Source organism: Anolis sagrei, chromosome 3 (assembly GCF_037176765.1).
Source record: "Anolis sagrei isolate rAnoSag1 chromosome 3, rAnoSag1.mat, whole genome shotgun sequence".
In the NCBI taxonomy this organism is placed as follows: Eukaryota; Metazoa; Chordata; class Lepidosauria; order Squamata; family Dactyloidae; genus Anolis; species Anolis sagrei.
The window spans coordinates 247,246,513-247,273,727 of record NC_090023.1 but is presented as its reverse complement, the minus strand read 5'-3'; positions in this window follow the sequence as shown (position 1 = coordinate 247,273,727).

The following is a 27,215-nucleotide window of genomic DNA, read 5'->3' as shown; positions in this document are numbered from 1 at the left end:
TCTCAGAGTTTTGGTGGTGTCAACTATGTTACTCTAGCAAACAGTTCTCTGACAAAGGCTTCCTGGCAGCTTTGTATTTATGCTGGGTGCCCAGCAATGTGACCAAAAATGCAATATCACCAGCAAACCTCTGCCTCTGCTTGCTGGCAGCAACACAATGGTAGTAGCCTGACATACCTTTAGCCCAAACATGTGGACAACCAAAAGGTTCCAGGGACACTCCCAGACTTTCTTGGAGCAGCTCCAAAGCACTTTGCAGTGGATTAATCCAGCAGCCGTTGACCCAATCTCTATCAGATATTGGCACAATGTAGGGAAGAGCAACTATGGTGGTGAGTATGGTGTGAGTTCCAACATGGTAGTGGTTTCTGTGTTAAACTAGGAGACTAGTGTTTGAATCCCTGCTCAGTTCTGGAAGCCCATTGAGTGTCCTTGGGGATGTCACGTTCTTTCAGTCTAATCAATGGCAAATCTCCTCAGAACAATTATTGAAGGAAAACCAGATGATAATCATGGAGTCATGGAATAATAGAGTTGGAAGAGACCACATGGGCCATCCAGTCCAATCCCCCTGCCATGCAGGAAAAGAACTTTACAGTCACCATGAGCCAGAAATAAGTTAAACATCAACCAAAACAAATCTTTCTCTGAAATAGAAGTTAACACTTAATTAAGTAAATGCTACATCTTCAGTTCATTGTGTAAAAGGAACAGAAGATCAAGTATGACCTCTGTATCCACAGAGGATATGTTCCCGGGCTTCATGTGGATTTGTAAAACCATGGATAATGATCAACCCTATTGAAATGAAGCACTCATGTCTCCAAAATACCATAGCATCATATTGAAAGACCTAAAATTTATCTAAAGATTGCATATTGTGTTGGAATGAATAAATGAAACTGTGGATACTGATGAGGTGAATATGGGGGTCCAGATGGATGGATTCAATCAAGGAAGCCATGTCCCTGAACTTGCAAGACCTGAGCAGAGTTTTGATGATAAAGGGATTTGAAGATCTCTCATTCATAGGGTTACATAAGTCAAAGTTGAATTGACAGCAACAACAATCAGTGTACTTGGAGCACTACCAGGCATAGCCAAGGCTCCTTTAACTGCACCTTTGTAAAGAACAAAGGGTAGTGGTTGACAAGGCTTTTCAGGAAAGTTTTGGTCCCTGTTATTATTCAAAACCTTGCTGAACTTCCAATGAACCTGTAGGTTTCCACGAACACAGTATGAAAATCATCTATCTACTTCATTTACCTCACACTAATGTTACATCGGGGCAAGTCATAATATATTGTTTGTGGCAAGTACAGTATGGTTCATTAGAATGCTTGGGCTAGTTATAAAGTTGCAAATATATATACTGCCATAAATAGCAAATACTACCAGACTATGAGACCCAGTGTGTAATGCTGTAGGCCAGCCATTTGATGCAACAGCTGGGCTCAACAGGGCAACAACAAATCTCAGCTTCACTGGTTCTGCATACTGGCGACATGCACAGCCACCGGGGACACAATTTGCCCATTTACCGCCACTGGGTATCTTTTTACTTCATTGCACAGAGAATGTGGATTTGGGGGATTTTCAGTATGATACTGATCTGGTTGTTTTTAATTAGGAAATAAATGAATGGTGTTCATTAAAAAAGATTTCCAGCTACCCAAAGGCATTAAGTGATAAAATTACCAACATTTTTTTTCCACCTTTTGTCCTTCAGATTCTGGAATTTTACAGAACCACTTGGTATTCACACTGTTTTCTTTTGGTGCATTTAAGACAGCAGGAGCTAACTCATCATTAAATGCAAGGCTTTTGCAAAAGCCAGACAATAGCATAAATCTATTACTGCTGTTTTTATCCCCAGATCTACCTTTGTCTACATGCACTGGGGTTGCAGCAGCAAGCAATTTTGAAGTGATCTGTTGTTTGGATGCAGTGTTAATCCTACCTGTTACTTCTGGAAGGTTCTTGTTTTCCACTCCATCCGCCCCACTAAAGACAAAGGTTGGTGGAGGGGTTACAGCAATCTGGGAACTTGCTCGATTCCCACCATCTGCGACTGGATCAATTACATTTGCTTTTGGACCCTGATCAGGGGGAACAGTGGAGACTTGTTTAGGGTCTACAGTTTCAGTAGTGCCGCTAAGTGACTCCGCTGCAAATAGCTGGTGAGGAGCAATGCTAAAGATGACTGTCATTCTCACCGGATCCCAGACGATACTGGAGAGCAGAGCTTGGAGTAGGAATACAGACAGCATGGCTGCAACATGAAAAAATAAAAAGCATGAATTTATCTGTAATAAATTATAATGAAGGTTATTTACCCAGGCTTACGTTGATTCATAGGGCTCACATTGTTTCCAGCATATCAGCCTAATGCTCTCAAGAGTCAGCATAGCATATCTACCAGCTGTCCCATTTGTGCAGGGACAGACCACTTTTTTCAGCTGCCTTTAAAACATCCCAGTTTCCGTATCCTCCTCTCACTTTGTCCCTTTGTCTTCAGTGTTCTTCACATTGTTGTAAACTGAGTTCAAAGTGCAAAAGTAGTTTGTACAGAATGGAATCAAGAAGAGGAGAGAAAACGGAGTTTCTTGCTCTTCCCAGTAGGCTCAGGGCACTTCCAGACAGTGCTAAAGTCCGCGTTTTAAATCTAAGACAAAAAAATCCCAGGACCTGACAGCAGGTCCACATACAGACCTGTCAGTCCCAGGATGTGGTCCCTTGCCATCCTCACATTTTCTTTTGAAGCAGATCAAGATGGAGGGAGGATGGGGGCAATTCCCTCCGTTATACACTGGACCATATATGTGCACATGCAAATATCTTAATATATATCTTAATATAAACACAAGCAGGTTTGCATGTGTGCATATGAGGTCCTGCACATAATGGAGGGAATATTTTTTTTAAAAAACTTCCATTGGATCTCTCTCTTCCTCCATTTCTTAATTCAGCCTCTGTTTAAGATTATAAAGTTTAAAATAAAGAGTTTCAGAGACAGAAAATCCCACAATATCAACTTTGAACCGGGTTATCTGAGTCCACACTGCCATATATTTCAATTCAAAGAAGATAATGTGGAATTTTATTCAGCTGTGTGGAAGAGGCTTCTGGCTCTATCTACACTGCCATTATAATGCAGATTAACTGGATTATATAGCAGTGTAGACTCATACAATCCAGTTCAATGCCATTCAGTCTGCATTATATGGCAGTGTGGATGGGGCTTCAGGCTGGACCTATACTGCCATATAATCCGGTATCTGATCCCAGGTTATCTGTTTTGAACTGGATTATAGACTCTCCACTGCCATATAATCCAGTTCAAAGCAGATAGTCTGCAGGGCCAGACTGTGGCACAGCTAGGTGATAGCCAGCTACATTAAATCATTACTGAGGTCATGAGTTAGGAGCCAGTCCAGGTTGGAGTGAGTTTCCTGCCATTCGTCTAGCTTTCTGTCAACCTTTGCACCCTGAAAGACAGTTGCACCTGTCAAGTAGGAAATTTAGGTACTGCTTTATGCAGGGAAGCTAATTTAACTAATTTACGGTGCCATAAAACCTTCCAGCAGTGTGCAGAAGAATGAGGAAGTACTCCATCAAAGGACTCAGTGTCACAAATGAATGGTGGAACAGCAGCTCCCCCTGTGGCCAGAATAAAGCATACATTCATGAAGCAGGAAAGCTGGAATTAAATTGCTTCTGTTTCTGTCTATATATGTTGTAATTGACACTGTATTTTTTTTCATGTATATGTGCATTGTAATCCGCCCTGAGTCCCCTGTGGAGTGAGAAGGGCAGAATATAAGTACTGTAAATTAAGTAATCTGGGATCAGAAATTAAATAATCTGGGATCAGTAATCAGAATATGTGGCAGTGATGATCCAGTTTCAGGCCCCTTCTACACTTCCACATAAAATACAGATTATCTACTTTGATAATCTAGATTATATGACAGTTTAGATCCAGCCTCAGAGGCATGCAGAAACAGAAAGTGAAATCTAGTTGAATTTTGCCCTTCTCTTAGGTGGAAATGAAACAATTTTAAAGCAGAAGAGGTGAAAGTGAAGAATTATTAAGCACAAGTAGCAAATTCTTAAGAGCTACTTACCTGAATAGAGTCTTCAGAGTCACAAAGGCTTGTTCTCCAGCATCCAACCTAATGCTCAGACAAACTGGAGCGACTTAAATACTAAAACTGCAAACAAAGACCATGTATTTGGTACAACTTTAAAAAAAATAGAGGAGCTTAGTTGTTCTTTGTTGGATCCTTACAAATGAAACTTGTTCTTAAGGATTTCCTTGGTTCTATCTAATACGTTAATTCTTCAAACTAATAATTACTTCCAGTACCTGGTATTCAGTGTAATGATGGTAGAGAGCTAGAAGAGAGGGCTAGAAGATTTCAATTACTATAAAGGTCCAAATTACACTTTATATTAAAAAAAAAATCAAATGATGTGATTAGAACAGGCCTGCTTTTCTTAAATTTTGAAAACGTAAGCAAAATCTGCTGCAGATCTGGAAGTCATTGATGAAGAGGGGAGGGAAAACCCAGCTGACACAATAGAGTCTACCATTTTAACCTTTTCTCCAATCTATGCCATTTTATTAAAATTGAGGGTTATAAGAGTCTGGTTGTGGAAAAGAAAAGGGAGGAAATGTAAGACCTACATATAAGCATATGCGCACAAAGCAGTGCGGTTTCTCCTCCCACGTCCAACCAAAAAATGGGCAGTTTTAAGCACACAGATTTAAAACATTTTGGCTGAAAGTACTGAAAGGGAGGGGGTAATTAAATATTCATCCCCTTCAACTATCCCAATTTGACAGGGACAGTTCCCATTCATCCTCTGCCATCCCAGTTTCTCCGCTGCTTTGAAAATATGTCGGTTTTTCTCTCCTCCTCCCCCTTTCACTTTTTTTCTGGCTTACGTCAATTGCTGCAAAATGAGTTCAAAAGTATTGTCGAAGGCTTTCATGGCTAGAATCACTGGGTTGATGTAGGTTTTTCGGGCTATATGGCCATGTTCTAGAAGCATTCTCTCCTGATGTTTCACCTGCATCTATGGCAAGCATCCTCAGAGGTTGTGAGGTCTGACCTCACAACCTCTGAAGATGCTTGCAATAGATGCAGGTGAAATGTCAGGAGAGAATGCTTCTAGAACATGGCCATATAGCCCGAAAAACCTACAACAACCAAGTTCAAAAGTAGTTTGCATTCAATTAGTTTAACAAGGAAGATAACTTAAAAAGCAAGAAATATCGGGGAAACGATAGATTTGGAAAATATACAATGGAATAATAAGCGAAGAAATAGGAAATAGGGTTCTAAAGTGACAAGTGTTTAAGAATCTATCAATAAGATTAAAAGAAAATGTGTACAAAGTCATATGGAGCTGGTATATCACACCAGTTAAACAACATCAGATGGATAGTAAGCAAAGTAACCTCTGCTGGAAATGTGGCATGCACAAAGGGACATATTTTCATTTATGAGGAAAAGCTCTCAGTTGAAGAGTTTTTGGAATAATATAATAATGGAAATAGGTAACATTATAGGACTAAGCATCACCCCGGATGCGAAGTTAGCATTACTAATGGAAGCCACAAAGTTGAGTTTAGAAATGGAAAAGAAAGAATTGGTAATTATTTTATTCACAATGGTGAGACTTATAATTGCAAGAAATCTGAAAATAGTAAATAATCTCATGCTGGAAGCATGGTATGGAGAGGTATGGAACGTAGCCTTAAATGATAAACTATCAATGGAAATGAGGATGGCAAAGAAGAATAAGGGTATTTTGTAGGCCCTACAGACAAACATAAAATGATCTATATCAGAATGAATGTTTTACTCCTTCTTTTCTGCAAAGAACAGCAAGGCATTTGTGTGTCCACACTGCAAGTATCTTCTGGTCCAGTAGAGGGCAATGGAAGACTATTATTTCATCACTAGTTTTGGAGCAGCATCCTTTAATTGGCAGAGAACTCTGCAAAAGTTCTGTAACTCAGCATTTCTTAAACTATAACATTTTGAGCAATACATCAGAAACTCCTCACCAGTTTTCTGTCACTCCTAGACCATTGGGGACAATATTGCATTGGTCCTCAATCATGTCTCGCTATAGACATTACAGAACTACGTAATTCCAATTCCTTCATATGTAAATCCACTTAAGGAATGGTTCTTAACCTGTGGGCAGCGGACGACCAGTGGGCTACAAGGATGAAAATCTTGTCTGAGAGCCTCCTTCCTCTTTATTTTATTTTATTTTATTTCTGCTCCTTTCACGCTGCCTACCAGTCCTTTCCTGTCGCTGATCAAAGCATATCAGTGACATCTAGGATCATGTGGGAGGGCCCTGCTCTAGTTACCGCCTTCATCACAAGTATGTTTGGGGGAGATGAGTGACAGGGCCTCCTCGATGGTGGCCCCTCTGCTGTGGAACGCCCTCCCTATAGATATTAGATCGCCCCCCTTCCTTTTAATATTTCAGAAAAAAAAGTCAAGACATAGCTTTTTGAGCAAGTTTTTGCAAATGCAGAGTAATTGACAAAGGACAACAGAATGACGAGACAACGAGACCGGAGAATGTTTTTAACAAGAGGACACTATGGATTAATATTTTATTGTTCCTGTTTAGCTTTTATTATATGTAATTTTGCTGAGCGAAGGAAGATCGATGCTTTTGAGCTGTGGTGTTGGAGGAAAGTTCTGAGAGTGCCTTGGACTGCGAGAAGATCCAACCAGTCCATCCTCCAGGAAATAAAACCCGACAGCTCACTGGAGGGAAAGATACTAGAGACAAAGTTGAAGTACTTTGGCCACATCATGAGGAGACAGGAAAGCCTAGAGAAGACAATTATGCTGGGGAAAGTGGAAGGCAAAAGGAAGAGGGGCCGACCAAGGGCAAGATGGATGGATGGCATCCTTGAAGTGACTGGACTGACCTTGAGGGAGCTGGGGGTGGTAACGGCCGACAGGGAGCTCTGGCGTGGGCTGGTCCATGAGGTCACGAAGAGTCGGAGACGACTGAACGAATGAACAACAACAACAATTTTGCTGTGTAAACCACCTTGAGTCACCTGCAGACTGAGAAAGGTGGTATACAAATACAGTAAGTAAATAAATATGTGATCTATCCAGTGCAATTTTCTGAATCCGCACCCCAAACCGAATCTAAAGTTGACCAAAAACTTAGTAACCCTTTTGGTACTAATGTTGGCAATTTGTCACTGGTCAGAGTTGTCCCTGGTCAAAAAAAGGTTGGGAACCACTGACAAGGAGACATAACTCCCATACATGACTCCAGTTGAAAGGATCTCTCTTTCTTTAATAATGTTTTCCTTGAGGGTGATGTGGATATTTTATATCCTTTTATCTGGGAGCAATCTCCAATGAACTCGGTGTGACTTAGCTCCAAGTGGCATGTATAGGTTTTCATTAATATTCAATTAGTATTAATATCTATCATTCTTCATCTAACTATTAATTATTCAGGAAGTCGAATATAATTGCTTGAAGTACTATTGTGACCTTCTTTTTTTTCCCCTACACTCCAGAGCAGAGAGTTTGTTTCTTTATCCTGAAGCTCATAGAGGTCAATGAGTTAAGGAGCACAAATGTCAATGTCCAATTATATTTCAAGCATTATTGATTTGATTTAAATATTAGAGATTGTATCTTATATCTTAAAGTGGCATTAGCCTGTTTAATGATCCAATGCCCAAATGAGCTCCTGGATTCAGTGGGACTATAATAATAATAATAATGATGATAATAAACTTTATTTTTACCCGCCACCATCTCAAGCATATTTGCAGTACACAAATCAGGAGAGTCACATTGCCAGGCTAACACGCATTGCATAAAACATCAAAAAGATGATGAAGTAGCTGGGAGGATGGACAAAAGGGGATTTGAACCCTGATCGGCAGAGTCATGACCCAACAAACTATTACACCATGCTGACGCATCTTTATACTCAGCTATTATATACTTATTCTGTAAGTTATTCTTAAGTTATTAAGGAGGTACAACAATGGGATAATACCATGGATCCAGACAACAAGGTAGATTCAGAAAATGACAAAATTGTCTTCTGTATACCTTCATTCATTACTCACTCAGAACAGGAGAAAAACACAGTAATAATCTTTTCCCAAACCACAGCCTACCTATAGCAATCCCTGTGATTACCATCAAGCGTAGAACAGAACACAACAATACTTTACAGTTTGGAAATCAAACTCATTTTCTCTCTCTATTCTGATTCTCCTCCCCAAACATGCAATTCTTGAGTGAACTGAAAATAGTGTGGTTGTGTATCCTACTTCAAAGAGAACAGAATTTTAAGGCTTCCCTTGTTTGAAGAGTTTTCTAATCTTCATTTCATTTAATTAACATAAAAATAAGAAAGAAACGAAGCAGCGTTGAATTACACATCAATAATTGGGCAGCCAAGGAGGTACACCAGTAACTTGCTTTTTCCTATGATATCTAGGATAGTTTATTGTATTGTCGAAGGCTTTCATGGCCAGAATCACTGGGTTGTTTGAGTTTTCCGGGCTGTATGGCCATGTTCCAGAAGCATTATCTCCTATTGTTTCGCCCGCATTTATGGCAGGCATCCTCAAAGGTTGTGAAGTCTGTTGGAAACTAAACGCTAAACAGTTCCGGCCCAGTTTACCTGTCCGAATGTATCCCCCTCTACAAACCACCAAAGACCTTAAGATCATCCGGCGAGGCCCTGCTCTTGGTCCCACCACCATCTCAGTCACATTTAGTGTGGACAAGAGACAGGACCTTCTCTGTGGTGGTCCCTGGCTGTGGATCTCCCTCCTTTATGAGATTAGATGTGCCCCATCCCTCCTGACCTTCCAAAAGAAACTCAAATCCTGTTTGTGGGATCAAGGGTTTGCAGAATAGATTAAATTACTGGTGAAGATAAGGTTTTAGTGGACCACAACGGACTGATTTCGATGACTATTTGAACCGGCGAACCGTTTTAATGTATATGTATATTTTTTTAATGTATGCTAATTGTATTTTATGTTATTATATTGTGTCGGCATCCAATAGTTGCCTGTTGGAAGCTGTACTGAGTCCCGCTCTGGAGGTAAGGAAGGACATGGTATAAATGTTCTCAATAAATAAATAATAAATAAACTAGATAAATGGGGTGTATATATCTGTGGAAGCTCCAGGGTGGGAGAAAGAACTCTTGTCTGTTCAAGGTAGGTATGAATGTTTCAATTGGCTACTTTGATTAGCATTTAATGGCCCAGCAGTTTCAAGGTCTGACTTTTTACTGCCTGGGGGAATCCTTTGTTGGGAGATGATTAGCTAGCCCTGGTTGTTTCTTGTCTGGAATTCTTGTTCCAGAATGCTTCTGGAACATGGTCATACAGCCCGGAAAACTCACAACAGCCCATCTAGGATAGTATTTCTATTTAAATTAAGAGATCTCTTTCTAGTTTATACAAATAACCTCACATGTGTACATTTTATCAAATTCCATGCGCTCTTCCGTTAACATGTAAGTGACCATTCTAATTGCAAAGTTGGTATAAATTCTCACTAAAAAATCTACAACCTGTCAGGAATGTTGTTAAAAGGGTGAAATAGACACAAAATAGACACTCTTTGAGAAAAGTTAGTTTTCACCGTTTGATGCCCTTGTTAGGTCATATCTAGACAGCAGCAACAAATACAACGAGCAAATAGTTTGTTGGGATAAAGTGCAAAGAGGCCAAATGTGACAGAGTTGCTCAGCACGTTGTAGAGAAACTTGCTTGCACTCACTTAAAACCTGACTGTAATAACTGTGTCCTTGGAGATGTCTAGACTCTAGACAGACATCAGGTGATCCATCTCAGTAGCAAAACAAGTCACAGCTTCATTGTGACTTGCACTACTTAAGCAATAAAAATGCAACAGGTGGATCTTCTTCATGACATAAAGCTGAGGAAACCTACATGTAAAAGAATCTGGGGGCCCTTCCACACAACTGTATAAAATCCACACTGAGCTGGATAATATGGCATTGTGGATTTTTCAGTTCAAAGTAGATATTGTGAATTATCTGCCTTAATGTTCTGGGGGCCTTCCACACAGCCCTATATCCCAGAATGTCAATGCAGAAAACCACACATTATCTGATTGTGGACTCAGGACTCTTCCATACCACCCTATATCCGAGAATATCAAGGCAAAAAATCCCACATTATCTGAGTGTGGACTCAGATAACCCAGTTCAAAGCTGATATTGTGGGATTTTTCTGCCTTGATATTTTGGGATATTGGGCACTTCCATACAGCCTTTTATCCCAGGAGCATCTGCGTTTAAAAAATGCGGATGTTCCTGGGTCCCTATCCACACACACCCCAGAAAGCGTGCACTTTCTGGGGTGGGTGTCCAGAGGTTCTTCTGGGACTGGCCTGGAAGAACACCTGGAGACTCAACCCCCCTTCTCCAAGACCCTAAAACCCCTTTTAAAAGTAAGGAAAATTACCCAGCCTTCAGTAAAGTGTTGCTGGAGCTCTCCCGGCAATGACATGCGAGGACAGCAAGGGGGGGGGGGGGCAATTTTCTGGGATATAGGACTGTGTAGAAGGACCCATAGTTGTCTGTTTTTGATAACTATTTTGCATCTAGTTACTTCAGTTTTTGCTTTTAGGCAAGCACATAATGTGTTGCCTAAAAGTAAAAATAGAAGAATCTAACAAATGTATGAATAGAGAGGAAAGAGGACTGGGGTTCTCAACTTCTCAACTTTAAGAATAGCAAATGATTATTTGTTTTTATATCTGAAGTGAGTGAATGAAAGCCCTTCTACACAGCCCTATATCCCAAAATATCAAGGCAGAAAATCCCACAATATCTGGGTTATCTGAGTCCACACTCAGAAAATGTGAGATTTTCTATCTTGATATTCTGGGATATAGGGCTTTGTGGGCCGTAAGTCTATATCAAAATGGCCTCATTATAGTTGAGAGTGCTAAGCTAGGAATATAACTATTGGGAAGGGCAAAGAGAGGATAGTATAGTCTCCCTCTCCCCTGCACCTGCCATGACATTTTCCTTCATTTCCGAAATGTCAAGCATTGCAGTAATTTAAGACTTCATAAAGTTACTAAAGGATTGCAAGCGCAGTAAATATTAAGAGATGTGGATCTGAACCATTTTCAGTGTCTTTCTCTAGACTGAAGAAACTTTTCATTTGAAGGTATAGAAGTCAGTTTGGAAGTGTAATGCCTTCATTTGCCTCTCCATGGCTGCAATATCTGAACCCTTTCCAACAAACTATTGGTAGTCCAATATCAATAACCGTATTTCAATTTGTCTATATCACCGGGAACTCCCGGTGGTGCAGTGGGTTAAACTGCTGAGCTGCTGAGTTTGTTGACTGAAAGGTTGCAGGTTTGAATCCGGGGAATGGTGTGAGCTTCCACTGTCAGTCCCAGCTTCTGCCAACCTAGCAGTTTGAAAACATGCAAATATGAATAGATCAATAGGTATCGCTCCGGCAGGAAGGTAACAGCACTCTATGCAGTCATGCTAGCCACATTACCTTGGAAGTGTCTACGGACAATGCTGGCTCTTTGGCTTAAAAATGGAGATGAGCACCAACCCCCAGAGTCGGACACAACTGGAGACAACCTTTACCTTTACCTATATCGTACTATAAATGATAAGTGTAAGAATAGAATGATGTAGATGCATGACTGTTGTCTTTTTTCTTCTTTTTCTCATGTAGGACACAAGTTCTTTGATAAAGTGATTAATGAATAATTGAGAACAATTGGATTCAAGAACAGCCGCCTTCCAGGAAACGTCATCTGTCTACTGATAGTCAGGCAATGTACTATCCGCTATCCCTGGGGAATTGAACATAGTTTGTATGAAGACTGAATCAAGCTTCTCATAAAAAAATTTTTTTTTCACTGTTAAGAAAATGCTTAGTACATTTCTTTTTCCTTCCTAGTTTTCTAGATTTGCATATACTAAAACAAAAATGAACTCCACATAACTTGAAAAAATTACCTTTTTTGGCTATAATTTCAAGACTCCTCTAGGTAGTAGGGCCACAGCTCATACTGGCTAGCAGATTCTGGGAAATATAATCCAAAAACACATTTTTTCAAACCTTGTGAGATGTGAATGCTATTTAAAACTATGTAATGAAATTTATCCAGCAGATGGCAGCATTATTATATTCTCAGAAGTACAATATTTCTGCTATGAATGCAGCTATACTACTTGAAAAGCAATTATTCTTATATTGCATTTATTATAACAGTGGCATAATGCACATTCATTTGAATTGCATATGATCCAATGAGTTTGGCATTGTAAAGACTAATTTAGTATCATCTCCATTTATTTGTACATCACTTTCATCCTTTTTTGTTACATCAGAAGACTGATCAGCATGAATGTAACATGCATCTTATCTTTCCCAATAATGCAATTGCCTTTACAACATTGGATCTAGATTTTATTTTCCCTTTTCTGTCCAGAATAAAATGTCAAGCATAACTCAGCTATGAACCCCAGCACAAGGAACTAGCAGGCTTGTTAGTGTGCTAGTTAACTAGTTGATACCCTGTTTTCCCGAAAATAAGACATCCCCTGAAAATAAGACCTAGGGCGGTTCCAGGCAGGCCTTAATCACAGGAAAATCCACATTTACAAAACAAGGATCTTCCTGGGGGCCCATCTACACTCACCCCAGAAAGGGCACGTTTCCTGGGGTGGGTGTTCAGATGTTCTACTGGGACTTCCCAGTAGAACACTGGGACACTGTAACCCCCTCCCCAGCAGCCAGGGGCGGCTCATCCATTATGCGAAATAAGCGGTCACAGAACACTTTTTTTTTTTTGCCAGGGGCACAGAGGCACCTCTGTAAATGCCCCTCGACAGCCACTTGAGGAGTGCCCCCTCAGCTCACAACAGCCCTAGCAGTCCGGGGGGAGCCTCGGCTTTCTTGCCTCGCTGCCGGGTGATCCTCTTCCCAAAGGGGCCGGGCCCTTGAGCCCCGCCTAGCCCCTCTCGTTCCTGCTCCACCCGGCCACCGGGTGTGCAAGCAGAGCCGGCGCTCATTCGTTCTCCGCATTCGATCCCTCCCCCATGACCGGCCTCCTTTCCCAATCCCCTGGCGCTCCACCCGCCTCCTCTCCTCTCCCCAATCCGCGGGTGGGCCAAGGGGCGGAGCTGCCGCGCCTGGCCCGCTTCGGGTCCGGAGGCATGTCTGAAGACCCCAGCGTGCGCACCAAAGTTGCCTCTTCTCCTGACTTTCTCTTCAGCCATTGGGACCAAGAGAGAGAGAGAGAGCCCCTCCGGCTGGAGGTATCTCCCACCTCCACTCCCTCCTTTGTTTTTGCGCCTACCTTCAGGAAAGGTGGGCATCTCCACCTCTGTCTCTTTCTCTCTCTCATTCCCAATGGCTGAGGAGAAAGTCAGGAGAAGAGGTGACTTTTGGTGCACACGCCGGGGTCTTCAGGCACGCCTCCGGACCCAAAGCGGGCCAGGCAAGGGAGCAAGTGCGGCAAGTGTAGTTACTGGGATGTATAGTTCACCTACAATCAAAGAGCATTCTGAACTCCACCAATGATGGAATTGAACCAAATATGGCACACAGAACTCCCACGACAAACAGAAAATATATATATCAATGATTGGTTGGGCGGGGGCGCCAAAATACTGTTTGCTTACCGTTGAAAATTACCTAGGGCCGCCTCTGCCAGCAGCCCCCCAAACATAGTAAAAAAAAAAAAGGACTTACCCAGGCTCCATCAGACGGCTGCCAGAGATCTCCTGGTGCATACAAATGACAAGCCAGAAGAAGTGGGGGCAGGAACGATTTTCTCCTGGTACATCATTTGTATGTGCCAGGAGAACTCCACCAGCCATCTGATGGAGCCCAGGTGAGTTATTTTCCTTTTTTTTTACTGTGTTTTGGGGGCTTCTCGTGAGGGGATTAGTATTCCCACAGTTTTCCAAGCTAATTAAGCTGCGAAAACTGTGGGAATACTGTCTGGACTGCAGTCCAGACACCGGAAGTAGTGGATTTATCTTGCACCATCCAAGAAGGCGCAGGATGTGTGGATTGCTAACAAAAACAAAAACCTGCTTCTAAAGTTTGAAGTAGCAGCTTATGGGGGAGTTACATGGCGTTAAATTCACTTTAATTATTTCATCTCGGGTCACCTTGCTATATTCACTATGGAACAAAGAAATGCTTGTGTGTTTTCAGACCTATATACCAACCACACATAATCCTGCTGCTCTTGCTGGTTAAATTCATTGCCCTGAGGGGAATTCTAGACTTCACAGTAACAATACACTGTTTCCATCCTATTTCTTATTCATGTTATTCTATTTTTACATAACATATTCTTTAGCGCCATCACGTGTTCTGGTTTATAATCTTCCCCTCCCATGTATATTTCCATTAGATGTTTAGTTACCTGTCCTATTAGGCCCAATAGTTTTATATTCCTTTCCCCCCAAAGTCACTCTCTGTGACCCTGTTAAAAAAAGAGATAAAGAAGCATTTTGTTTTATAGTGGTTTCCCTGAGCATCCTACAAATCTGCATGAGGTTGTAATGCAAACGGTTTCAGAAGCTTTAGACCTATGATGAAAGCAAAAGGGATGTTTGTGTTTATGAAGGAATGGAGATTACTTACTTACTTACTTACTTACTTAGGCGATCCCTCGTAGTCCGAGGATGATGGTCCTCCAAGTGTAGTGTCCTGGCGGTGGGTCCATAGATGACTGTGGAGCCCTATTCTTGATCTGCATCTTCTCCCGCAGTGAGGGCATCGGTTTCCAGATGAAAGGCGGTCCCAGTTGGGATTGGCTTGATGAGCTTTCCTCTTGGCACATTTTTCTCTTTCGCCCTCCATTTGTGCCTCTTCAAATTCTACAGCACTGCTGGTCACAGCTGACCTCCAACTGGAGTGCTCAAGGGCCAGGGCTTCCCAGTTCTCAGTGTCTATGCCAGAGTTTTTAAGGTTGGCTTTGAGACCGTCTTTAAATCTCTTTACCTGTCTTCCTCCATTCCGTTTTCCATTCTTGAGTTCAGAATAGAGCAACTGCTTTGGGAGACAGTGGTCAGGCATCCAGACAACGTGGCCGATCCAGCAGAGTTGATGGTGGAGGACCATCGCTTCAATGCTGGTGGTCTTTGCTTCTTCCAGCACACTGACATTTGTCCGCTTGTCTTCCCAAGAGATTTGCAGGATTTTTCAGAGGCAGTGCTGTTGGAATCGTTCAAGGAGTTGCATCTGACGTCTGTAGACTGTCCACATCTCGCAGGCGTATAGCAGAGTTGGGAGGACAATTGCTTTATAAGCACCTTGGTATCCCTACGGATGTCCTGGTCCTCAAACACTCTCTGCTTCTTTCAGAAAAATGCTGCACTCGCAGAGCTCAGGCGGTGTTGAATGTCAGTGTCAATGTTAACTTTTGTGGAGAGGTGGCTGCCAAGGTAGCGGAAATGGTCAATATTTTCTAATGTTACACCATTAAGTTGTATTTCTGGCATTGGAGAGGGATTGGCTGGTGACTGCTGGAAGAGCACTTTGGCTTTCTCGATGTTTAGTGACAGATCGAGTTTCTCGTATGCTTCTGCGATGGTGATTACTGGTAGGAAATCATTCCAAGTCAGAAAAATCCCATTGCCGTAAATCAGTAATTAGCCCTCTCTATTTATTTATTTATTTATTTATTTTATTTTATTTGCTGCTGTTGCCTCCTCTTTCATCTCTTTGAGGTGAAAAAGGAGGCAAGTATTTGAGAAACTTTTGGCCTCAAGAAAATATTCCTCTTGTCTCTAAATAATATTTAAACCAGGTAGTCTTTAAATTAATTTTAATTAATTAATTTTCTTTATTTTTGTATTGGAATTGCTTATTTTAGAATAATTTAATTCATATTGTGATTGTTAGTATTTCTGTTTTATTTGAAGTATCTTTTCATATGTAATCCATATTACACATGGTGTAATATGCAGGATGGCAGGATGTCAGGATGGCATCCTGCCATCTTGCTTTCTCTGAACTCAAGCAGCCCAGTGACGAGGGGTGGCACGTACCTTGTATCTTATCATGATTTTGTTGGAGGTACAACTATACTGTATTTTCCAGTGTATAAGATGACTAGGCATATAGGACGACCCCCAACTTTTCCAGTTAAAATATAGTTTGGCCCAATTTTATCATTGGTGAGGTTTAGAGTGCTCTTTAATTGTAGGTGAACTATAAATCGCAGCTCCCAAATGTCAAGGGCTATTTTCACCAAACTCCACCAGTGTTCACATTTGGGCCTATTAAATATTCCTGCCAAGTTTGGTTCAGATCTATCATTGTTTGAGTCCATAGTGCTCTCTGGAAGTAGGTGAACTACAACTCCACAACTCAAGGTCAATGCCCACCAAACCCTTCCAATATTTTCTGTTGGTCATGGAAGTTCAGTGTGGTTCAATTCCATCGTTGGTGGAGTTCAGAATGCTCTTTGATTGTAGGTTAACTATAAATCTCAGCAACTACAACTCCCAAATGACAAAGTTAATTCCCCCCAACCCCACCAGTGTCAGCTCACGACAGCTGGGCTCAATGATGACACGAGACTTCCATCGTAATCAAACAAAGAACTTTACTATCAGATACTCAGACACAGAAAAAGCCGGGATTGCCTGGTCGCAGCAGGCAACCCCTTATATACACTCCCACTTGTTCGAAAGGCAGACTTCCGCCAAACCCAGAACCCCGCGCAAAAGTTTCCTGCCACCACACAACTGCCTTCCTTCAAGGCCACCAGCTGCAGGATCCTTATCAGGGTAAGACGTCAGGAGTCTAGTTTTTGGCGCCAAAGTCTGGGCTCCGGAAACTGGATCCTACATCATGCATATTTGGGCACATCGGATATTTGTGCCAAATTTGGTCCAGTGAATGAAAATACATCATGCATATCAGATATTTACATTACAATTCATAACAATAGCAAAATTAGAGTTATGAAGTAACAATGAAAATAATTTTATGGTTGAAGGTCACCACAACATGGCAAACTGCATTAAGAGGTCATGGCATTAAGAAGGTTGAGATCTACTGTCTTAGGGGAAGAGAAAAGAAGAACAAAGCCAGAATTTCCCAACTGTTATTTACAAATATTGTCTGTTACTTTTTTAATATTTGCCATGTACAGGGAAGAAGGCGCAGAAGTGAGGGGCCTGGTCTCAACATCACCACCTTGCTTTGGCTACTGTAATCCAAAAGTAATGTTTCCAACCTTTGTTTTAAATGTAGATTTCTCATGACATGCTCTGAATGACAGCAATAGAAACTTTGTGAGAATGATATCACATGAGGAAACAGTTGCTGTACATTTATTTTTTTTAAAGATTTTTTTTAAAGAAAAGGCTGATACTGCAAGAACCATAATACATTTTCCAGGTTCCCCTTTCGGAAGTAAGATTGCAGGTTTGTGCATTTTTCGAAATTGTTTTAAAATATTTTTCAAAATTATTTTGTGTGCAAGACAGTACTGTGAAAAGTATGCAAGCTTCAAACAGTCTTAGGAACTCATCAAATCAGGCTATTGCTCCATTGTAGTTCGCTTTCAGCACAGAGCCAGTATGGAGCCTGCCGGAGCCCATCAGCTTCGGAACCTCAATGTGATGAAGTCCTTAGTATCCTCAATAAGGAAACAGGTTCACAAGTTATTCTTGTGGGGAATCGGCCACATACAACTGCAATTCACAGGATGAAGTTTAGTGGAGCAGCACATCATGTCACTTCAAGAGAACAGAAATTTCAGGTATTTCAGTGAGAATTAGCCAGGAGGCAGTGGAATCATAACCTAGATTTGTAAAATGAGATGTACTCATGTGCTCAGGAACCCAAAAGTTTGGAACAGATTGAAAAACAGAAATTGGCATGGTTGAAGAAGACAGAGAAGTGAAAGACTGTATTTTGTTCTGTGTGCAAAAATGGCTGACTCAGTTTATAAGCGATGCAGTACTTTCAGGCTGGCTTCCAAAGATCTGAGAGAGGAGCTCAAAAGCCAGGCGGATATGGATGGGGATAAACACATAAGCCGTGTAGACCACCATAGCCACCACGGTAATTATAATGCTGTTGATTACGCATTGTTCCCAGGGCAGTAGGCCGTAGCAGCAGGTGACCAAGAGATACTGAAAATACCAGAAATAAATGTAGTCTTTTGTTCGCTTCAGATCCATTGCTGACTTGGAGAGGCTTCAGGAAATCTAACCTGTTAATAGAAGACAGATAATAACAAGGAAGGAAATAACAATAACCTGTCAGAGTTAATCTTGAAGATCAAAGTTACTGGCACACCCCCCCCCCCCCATTTTTCAGGTTAAAAAAAAACCTGGTTTACTCATGAATTTTAACTGGTTAACCAAATCCCCATGCTAAGTCTATGAGACGCAAAAAATTAAGAATCCCTCCAGAACTGCAAGCACTATCTCAAGCAAATATTGACAATTTATTCACACTGACATTACTTGCAGCGATAGCCGATGTAGCGAAGCAACCAAGTTGGGTCGGGAGTGTTGAATGCTCTCATTGAGGAGGCCAGACTTGGTGGAGGTGGTTGACAGGGGCGGAGCTGAAGGCTGCTCTGCCCCCTGCTGTGCTCTTTGCTTCAGCATGACCCTACTCCCCCCCCCCCCAAATTTTCAACCCTCCTCGAATTTTTTTTCTGGCTACAGCCCTGGTTACTGGTATCTACGTTCTTTATAATGCAACTATATTGCCCCACTTACAAAAGACAGTTTGCAGGAAAAAAAACAATGAGGAGTGTTTCATTTTGAGTTAGTGTTAATCCCTAGCATCCCAGAGATGGCATGGTTGAAGAAGACAGAGAAGTGAAAGATTGTATTTTGTTCTGTGTGCAAAAATGGCTGACTCAGTTTATAAGCGATGATACAGTAGGGCACAGATGATACAGTAGGGCAGTGAAGTGTGACTTTGTTAGGATGTTTGTTTCGAAAGTCTTCAAGTTTCTAGTCTAGCTTGCCCTTATGATGTGAGAATGAATACGCCCCAAAGTAGCAAGTTCCACAGGTTTGCTGTTTTTAAACCAGCTGTTAGCTTCTGTAGAGCTCTGTCCATAGCTGGAAAGGGACACAAAAGAGGCCAGGTTCAAGCCATCTTGTTTGCTGTCCCTGATTCTGAGCATTTGTGTTGGCTCAGTTCTTTTGTGACATTGTGTATAAGATAAAGAATCGCCAACACCTTGTAGTGTTATTTTTAAAAAACAATACCTTGCTTGTTAATTTTGAAATGTGCCTAGTTAACACTGTTGCTGTTTTGTGCCTTCAAGTGATTCCCAACGTATGCCTTCAAGTCATTTCCGTCATACGGTGACTGATAGTGTTTTCTTGTCATTCATTCAAAGGAAGTTTGCTATTCTCTTCCTTTGAATGAAGGTCACCTAGTGTGTTTCCATGACCAAGTCTCCTGAACTTCGCTCAAACTAGTACTACCACACTAGCGCTCCCTGTTATTATTAACAGAGTAACTGATATCACTTGTTAGTAACAAGATATTTGAAGATTTTAAAATGCCCCAAAGCATCTTTTCTAACAATATTTCTACAGCATTTCGCATTCTGAAACCTCATTTTGACTGGTTTCATAATCTAAAATGCTGTAGAAATATTGTTGGAATAAATGCTTTGGGGCATTACATTTTTTTTTATTTTTGAAAGCCTACCAAACTACAAGAGCATTGTGGGATAATGGGATTCTCTTGCATAATTTAGAAACTAGAACTCAGCTAATGAAGACAACAGTCACCCTTAAAATTAAGGGGAAAAAGAAAAAAGGAAAGCTTCTACAGTTTTTTCTTAATTCAGAATACTTTTCCTTTAGCATGGATTTCTTTGGCCTTTTAGTAATCTTTAACCTTTCTTTCCCTTTGGAATTTAAGTATGAGAAATTGTATGTGGTCTTTGTTGGAAGTTCAATCTGATGTCAAAGAAAGAGAAGAAATAGCTACACCAGCTAGCTATTATAACAATGAAATTTAATACCGTCAAAAACAGTAGTTCAGAATATTTATGCAACTCCTGTTCTGTTTTTAACCAGTCTTCATTGCTGGCATTCTTGGAGCAAGATTGATAAGATAAATTTTAAATGCTGTTGTATCACATTCCAATCAAAACCTGATATTCTTGCTCTTTTTATGGTTATAATTATTCAGTTTAATATAGATCTATGGCCTAAAGGCAAATTGTACATCTTCTATACTACTTAGTGAACATGTTTTCATTCTTGCCAATACCCACAGCTAACAGACAAAAAAGACACAATAGTGAGATTTGTAAAACCTTTTTGTTCAGAAAAAACATTCATCTAATAATTATTATTTATTTATACCCTGCAACCATCTCTTTGAAGGGAGTCGGGGTGGCTCACAAAAGCACTCAATAGTGCAAACACACAAAATACAAAAAGTGCATAAACAATAACACAATAGCAATAACAGATAATATAACATCATAAAACACTAACAGTTAAAATTCAATAAAATGCAACAATGGTTGCACATATAAAAGAAACTGTAATTAATATCAGTTCCATAAAGTGCTAAGATGACGCAATCACTATATCCTCGGGTATAATCATTAAAGAGCCCTAAACAAGGTCAAAGGCCTGTTTGAAGAGACATATTTTCAGATTTATTCAAAAAGCTCAGAGAGTGGGGGCTAATCTAATCTTTCTAGGAAGAGCATTCCAAAGCAGGGGGGCCACCACTGGGAAGGCCCTCTCTCTCATCCCCACCAACTGCGCTTGAGACGAAGGTGGAACCAAAGGAGGACCTCCTGGCAGATCTCAGAGCCTGCACTAGTTCATAGAAGGAGATGTAGTTCCGAAGATAGGTTGAACCCAAACTGTATAGGGCTTTATAGGTGATAACCTGCACTTTGAACTGAGTCCAGAAACTTATTGGCAGCCAGTGGCACCGCTTTAATAGGGTCATTGTGTGCTCCCTATAATTAGTCCCAGTTACTAATCTGGTATCCAACTTTTGCACTGATTGCAGTTTCTGGGCCATCTTCAAAAGCAGCCCCATGTAGAGTGCATTGCAGTAGTCCACTCTAGATGTAACTAAGGGATGGATCACCATGGCCAAGTCAGGCTTTTCGAGATATGGTCACAGCTGTTCACATAAGTTTTAACTATGCGAAGGCCCTCCCAGCCACCACCAACACCCCAAGCGTCAGAGATGAATCCAGGAGAATCCCCCGGACTGCAGACCTGTGTCCTCAGGGGAAGTGTAACCCCGTCAAGCACAGGTTGCCACCCTATAAGTCGATTGGTCTTGCAACTGACCAGGAGGACCTCTGTCTTGTCTGGATTAAGCCTCAGCTTGTTGACCCTCATCCAGTCCATCACAGCTGCCAGAGAGGTGAAAAGAGGCTTAGTGGAATGGGGTGGAATTGTAATGACACCTTATACTCCACTAGTACATTTTTAATGCTCATCAACAGGTAAATATTTTCCTAATTTTGTAAGATCTGAGGAGCTTCCTTGTAGTAGTAGAGTTGTGTGTCTGACCTCCATTGCCCCAAGTAAAGCTTTCAGCAGTTTAGGAACACTTTTCATCATGTTTCAAATGCTTCTTCACTGGGGAATGCCTCAATGTAATTCATCTTTCTCCAACTTTTGTATCAATCCTCCAGAACCACAACTAAGCACACAAATAACCACATTGTATTAGCTGCAATGAATGAAAATTGCAATGAATGAAGGATTATATATTTTTGCCTTCTTTCTCTCCATCCCTTTTTTTAAAAAAAACAAACGAACTATACATGGCAAGTGGTTCAAACTGGAAGAAACTATTCACAACTCTTCGGGTGAAAATGTTAACTGGGAGTTTTTTGCAAAAACAGAAACAGATTCTGGGGCAGTAAGAAGTCTTGTCCAAGGACCCTTATACATGAGCTCAATAATAGCCCTATAATTCCACTTCATGTTCAACTTTCTGAGACTTCTCCATGTTCAGCTGCAAATAAGATGTATCCATGACAGTCAAACTGCAATTATCATTGTATAGCATAAAATGAACTGATACCCATGAGGTTGTAAAATAAGATCCAGAGACTGAGTCACTGATTTCTAGATTACAGTTTAGTTCAAGTATTGTGAAGAAGCAAAATCATTTTTTGTTTTTAACTTCAAGAAATGAAGCATTAGTACCTACCTTGATAAATCATTCTTGGATAATAGAAGGAGCAATCTACAAACCAACAATTCACCAGCTGGATTGGTAGGAGTTTCAGATTCTTTAGTTACAGCCGTTTACTCCTCTCCCTTGTTGCCCATTTATTATATAGCCTTGCTTTAATAACCTTGCCTAATTTTAATTAATGTAACTACATTTGCATGTTAATCAAAAAAAAAACCAACTAATTATATTGCTATACTTGTTTTATGCTGCCAAATAATGGGCAAGGAATGGATTGTTCCTCTTACCATCCAAGAATGACTTATCATTCCATGTTTCAATCTCTGGATTAGTTAGGAGAAACAATCCACATACCAATCATTGTCAGTGATATTTCCAACTTAAATCATCTTAAATAATTGACAATTTAGATAAGTGTTTAAGAACTTTAAATCCAACACTGGATGGTAAGTCACATTGTTCATCTCTACTATGGGCAGAATGGAATACACACCAATGGTTGTTTGATTTTGTCATACCCTTTTATGGTTCCAATTTGCAGGAGGTAGTCTATCTCATTCTATATGAAAGTATCTGATGGTTGGTTTTTGAGAGAACAGAATTTTGTATTCCTAGGTAACTATCTGAATTACTCAATGGGTTATAGCTATCTCCAACAAATCCATCTAAAACTCACTAAAACAGTCCTTGATATCAATATTGCTGTCAGTATTGGCCACGGTGGTGCATGCTCTTGTGCTCTATGTGGGGTTGGCTTTGAAGACTATTTGGAAGCTCCAAATGGTCCAATGGGCAGCAGCCAGGTTTCTAACTGGAGCAGCGTACAGGGAGCACACAACTCCCCTGTTACACCAGCTCCATTGGCTGCCAGTCTGCTACGAAGTACAATTCAAAGTCCTGGTGTTAGCCTATAAAGCCATAAACGGTTCCGGCCCAGCTTACCTGTCTGAACGTATCTCCCTCTATGATCCACCATGGAGACTGAGATCTTCTGGGGAGGCCCTGTTCTCAGTCCCACCTTCTTTGCAGGCACAGTTGGTGGGGACGAGAGACAGAACCTTCTCAGTGGTGACTCCTCGACTATGGAACGAAATCAAAGCAGCCCCTTCCCTCCTGACATTCAGGAAGAAAGTAAAAACCTGGTTATGGTACCAAACTTTTGGCTAGCAAGTTAGTGCAATATGAGTATATGGAATTGTGAAATGACTAATTCAATGGCATTGGATTTTACTCTGGATGACATAATTTTAATAATTGTTTTAAATTTCTGTTGATTTTTGGTTTTAACGTATATGTCTATTTTTACTGTATGTACGTATGTGCATGGCATAAAATTGCTGCCTTTTTGTAAGGCCGCTCTGAGTCCCCTTTTGGGGTGAGAAGCGGGGGATATAAATGTAGTCTATAAATAAAATAAATAATACTACCTACAGATTTGTCCCTCATCTTTGTTGTTGGAAACTTTGTTTCTTGTTCTGTACTTCAAAAGTATATTTTAAAATCAAATCTCCTTCTATAAGTTGTAGACATAACTTGCTTTAACTCTCCTTGAATGGCATGTATGCAGGATTATTTCTGGCTTTTTTTTATCTACCTTTCCATGATGTAGCCGATACAATGACATGCAATGGTTGAAACCTTAATACTTCAAGCTGCAAATGCCACTGCATCATGGCTTGCATCATCAATACATTGTAGTACTCCAATATAATACTGTTTAAATTCCTGCACTTGTTTTCAGGAGAATCTAAAATATTTTGTGCCCAAAGTATTGCTGCCCTAGCAACCATTACTGCTGCTACTGAACATCAAATTAATATGGTCCCACCAAGGGCAAGCTAAAAAACTCTGTGAATATAACCTTTGAGAATATACTAGCAATCTTTTTGTAATTAAAGGAGTTTTTCATTCTAGCTTTACCATGTCCCTAAAAAGATCAGGCAATGATATTTCTATAGCTAGTTTTCTTAACACCAGTACAATTCTCTTATTCTTATTTCTTTTACCCTTATTGTTTATATTGCCTAACCTAAGGTTTGCAACACCCCTTGCCAGGCATGTAACCGGGGGGGGGGGGGTTGGGCTTTGGGGGCTTCAGCCCCCCCCCCCCCTGAAATTCTCATGGTGGTCTGTGAAAACGCCTTACTGGTACATTATTTAGACTGTTATGTTTATTCATATCATGATCTGATCACCATGCTCAATATATCTCATATGCATGGGGGTATTGGGGTAATGATTCAAAAGGTTTGCTAGGGTACATCCTCTTTCACTCAGGCTCAGCCCCCCCCCCCCAAAATCAAACTCACCCCCCCCCCCCGAATCAAAATCCTGGCTACTGGCCTGCCCCTTGCATCAAGCTTCTGAAGTGTTCAACCATAAATAGTCTGTTTGAATTATTAGCTGTCTCTATACTTGCACCTGAGGAAATCTTCTCATCCCTGTCTTCATGTGACTGGTGAACCATATCATTCCCATCCAAGCCCTCATCTAAAATGAGACTCAGTATCCAAATGCATTGTCTTCTTTGGACATCTCTCCCTTCAAATTCATTTTTCTCTGCTGACTTTACATTTTTTGTGATGTTTATTTTTCTTGCTCATTACATTGACTTCAGCCATTTGTTTCTGCTGACTAAAGTTCTCATTTCCTTTCTTTTGTACATCAAAGGAATATGCACTCTTGTATAAGATCAAATTAAAGGAGTATGCACTCTTGTATAAGATCATATTGTATAAGATTATATTTTTAAAAAATCCATCCCATGTATAATACAAGGCTTAATCATGTTTCTAAAATTCATATGTATGGAATACTTAATTACTTGTAAATTAATTGCTCTCCTGATCAGTAATGCTGTCTTGAAATTCATTGCCAGACTCTAAAAAAGTATTTAATTTCTCATGTACTGTATCATTAACTATAGTTTGTATGCCAATTGGGCATTCATTTCTTGCTCTCTTGCCACCACATTGCTAGTAGCTGCAAGGAGAGGCACCGGCGCCAGCTGCATTGGTTGCACATCTCCCACCATCATTGATTTTAAATATATCAGGAGTCTATGAAGAGATTGATTTCTAAATTCAATCTCTTTCTGCCATTAGTCAGTCTTTGAGGCCGTGTAATGGCTGAATCCATGATACCTATCAGGATGCTTTCTTTGCAGGCTTGAGTTGCCCACTTTCTTAGAGCCTCCATTCTTAACATGGCAACTCAAAGCAGACTTTAGGAAGTTCTCTGCCTCAGAACTCTGAGTTCCTTCTGCCACTTTGCTGGAAAATTCCAGATATTTATTTATTTGCTTTGCAGTAGCTCTGGTCCTTCCTAGAGGACTGTTCCCAGAAGGTGTTATTGGGGAACTCCTGTTCAACCCCACAACCATTGTCTTGTGGGGTTCCTCAGGGCTCAATACTGCCCCTCATGTTGTTTAACATCTACATGAAGCCGTTGAGGGAAGTCATCTGGAGTTTCGGAGTACAGTGTCATCTGTACACAGATGATGTCCAACTCTGTCACTCCTTCCCATCTACTACTAAGGAGGCTGTTCAGGTCCTGAACCGGTGCTTGGCTGCTGTTGTAAAGAATGAATGTCTGTATGCATGTAGAAGAGCAGAAGAAACAGGCCTGAACAACATGGAGTCCCCGCAAAGCATTATGTGGGACGGCCTTGGCAGCTGAAGCGAGGATGCAGCAAGGCATAACTGGATGACAATGGACAATAAGATGTGCGACTGAGCATGTAAGGAGTGCACGATGCATACAGGAGGTACCCCATAAATCATGAGGCCTGGAGTCTGAATGTCCCAAACTTTGAACAGAACAAAGATTTGCGAGGACTTGAAAGAGAACGGGACAACTTGACTGTTGAGATGAAGAAAAAATGGATTTTGGCCTATAAATGTAGGGGGCTCCTGACAATCTGCACGCCTCCTGATCCGCGGCAATGGGAGCGTCCATCCCTCTTCGGAAAGACTGATCACCTTCGCCGGAAGAGGCCTGTGTGTGTGAGTATGAATGAGTGTGTGTGTGCAAGAGAGCTCTCCTTGATGTGATTCTGATATGATTCTGTGATGATGGTATTCCAATAAATGTTACCTGAATAGTGGCAAAACCAAATTTGGTCTCCAAAGTGTCTCATTGATCTAAGCTACCTTACCATTCCTTATACACTCTGCACAAAAGAACAGGAACCCTCTTTGGGTTCATAACATTGTGACAGTCTGGATGAGGGCGAACAAATTGAAATTGCATCCAGACAAGATAGAGGTGCTCCTGGTCAGTCACAAGGCCGAATAGGGCATAGGGTTACAGCCTGTGCTAGAAGGGGTTACACTCCCCCTGAAGGCACAGGTTTGCAGCTTGGATGTGATCTTGGATTCATCGCTGAGCCTGGAACCCCAGGTCTCGGTGGTGACCAGGAGCATTTGTACAGTTAAAACTTGTGGGCCAGCTGCACCCATACCTTGGGAAGTCTGACTTGGCCGTGGTAGTCCATGCTCTGGTTACATCCCGTATAGACTACTGCAATACGCTCTACGTGAGGTTGCCTTCGAAGACTGTTCAGAAGCTGCAGCCAGGTTGCTAACAGGAGTGGCACTCAGGGAGCATACAACTCCTCTGTTGCGCGAGCACCACTGGCTGCCTGTTTGCTTCCAGGCACAATTCAGAGTGTTGGCTTTAGCCTATAAAGCCCTATACGTTTTCGATCGAACTTACCTATCCAAATGTATCTCTCCCTATGAACCATCTAGGATGTTAAGATCTTCTGGGGAGGCCCTGCTCTCATTCCCGTGTTCTTCGCAGATGCATCTGGCAGGGACAAGAGACAGGGCCTTCTCAGTGGTGGCCCCTCGACTGTGGAATGCCCTGCCTAGAAATATAAGATCAGTTCCCTCCCTCCTGACTTTTCGAAAAAAGGTGAAAACCTGGTTTTTTGGGCAGGCCTTCCCAAATACGGCATAGC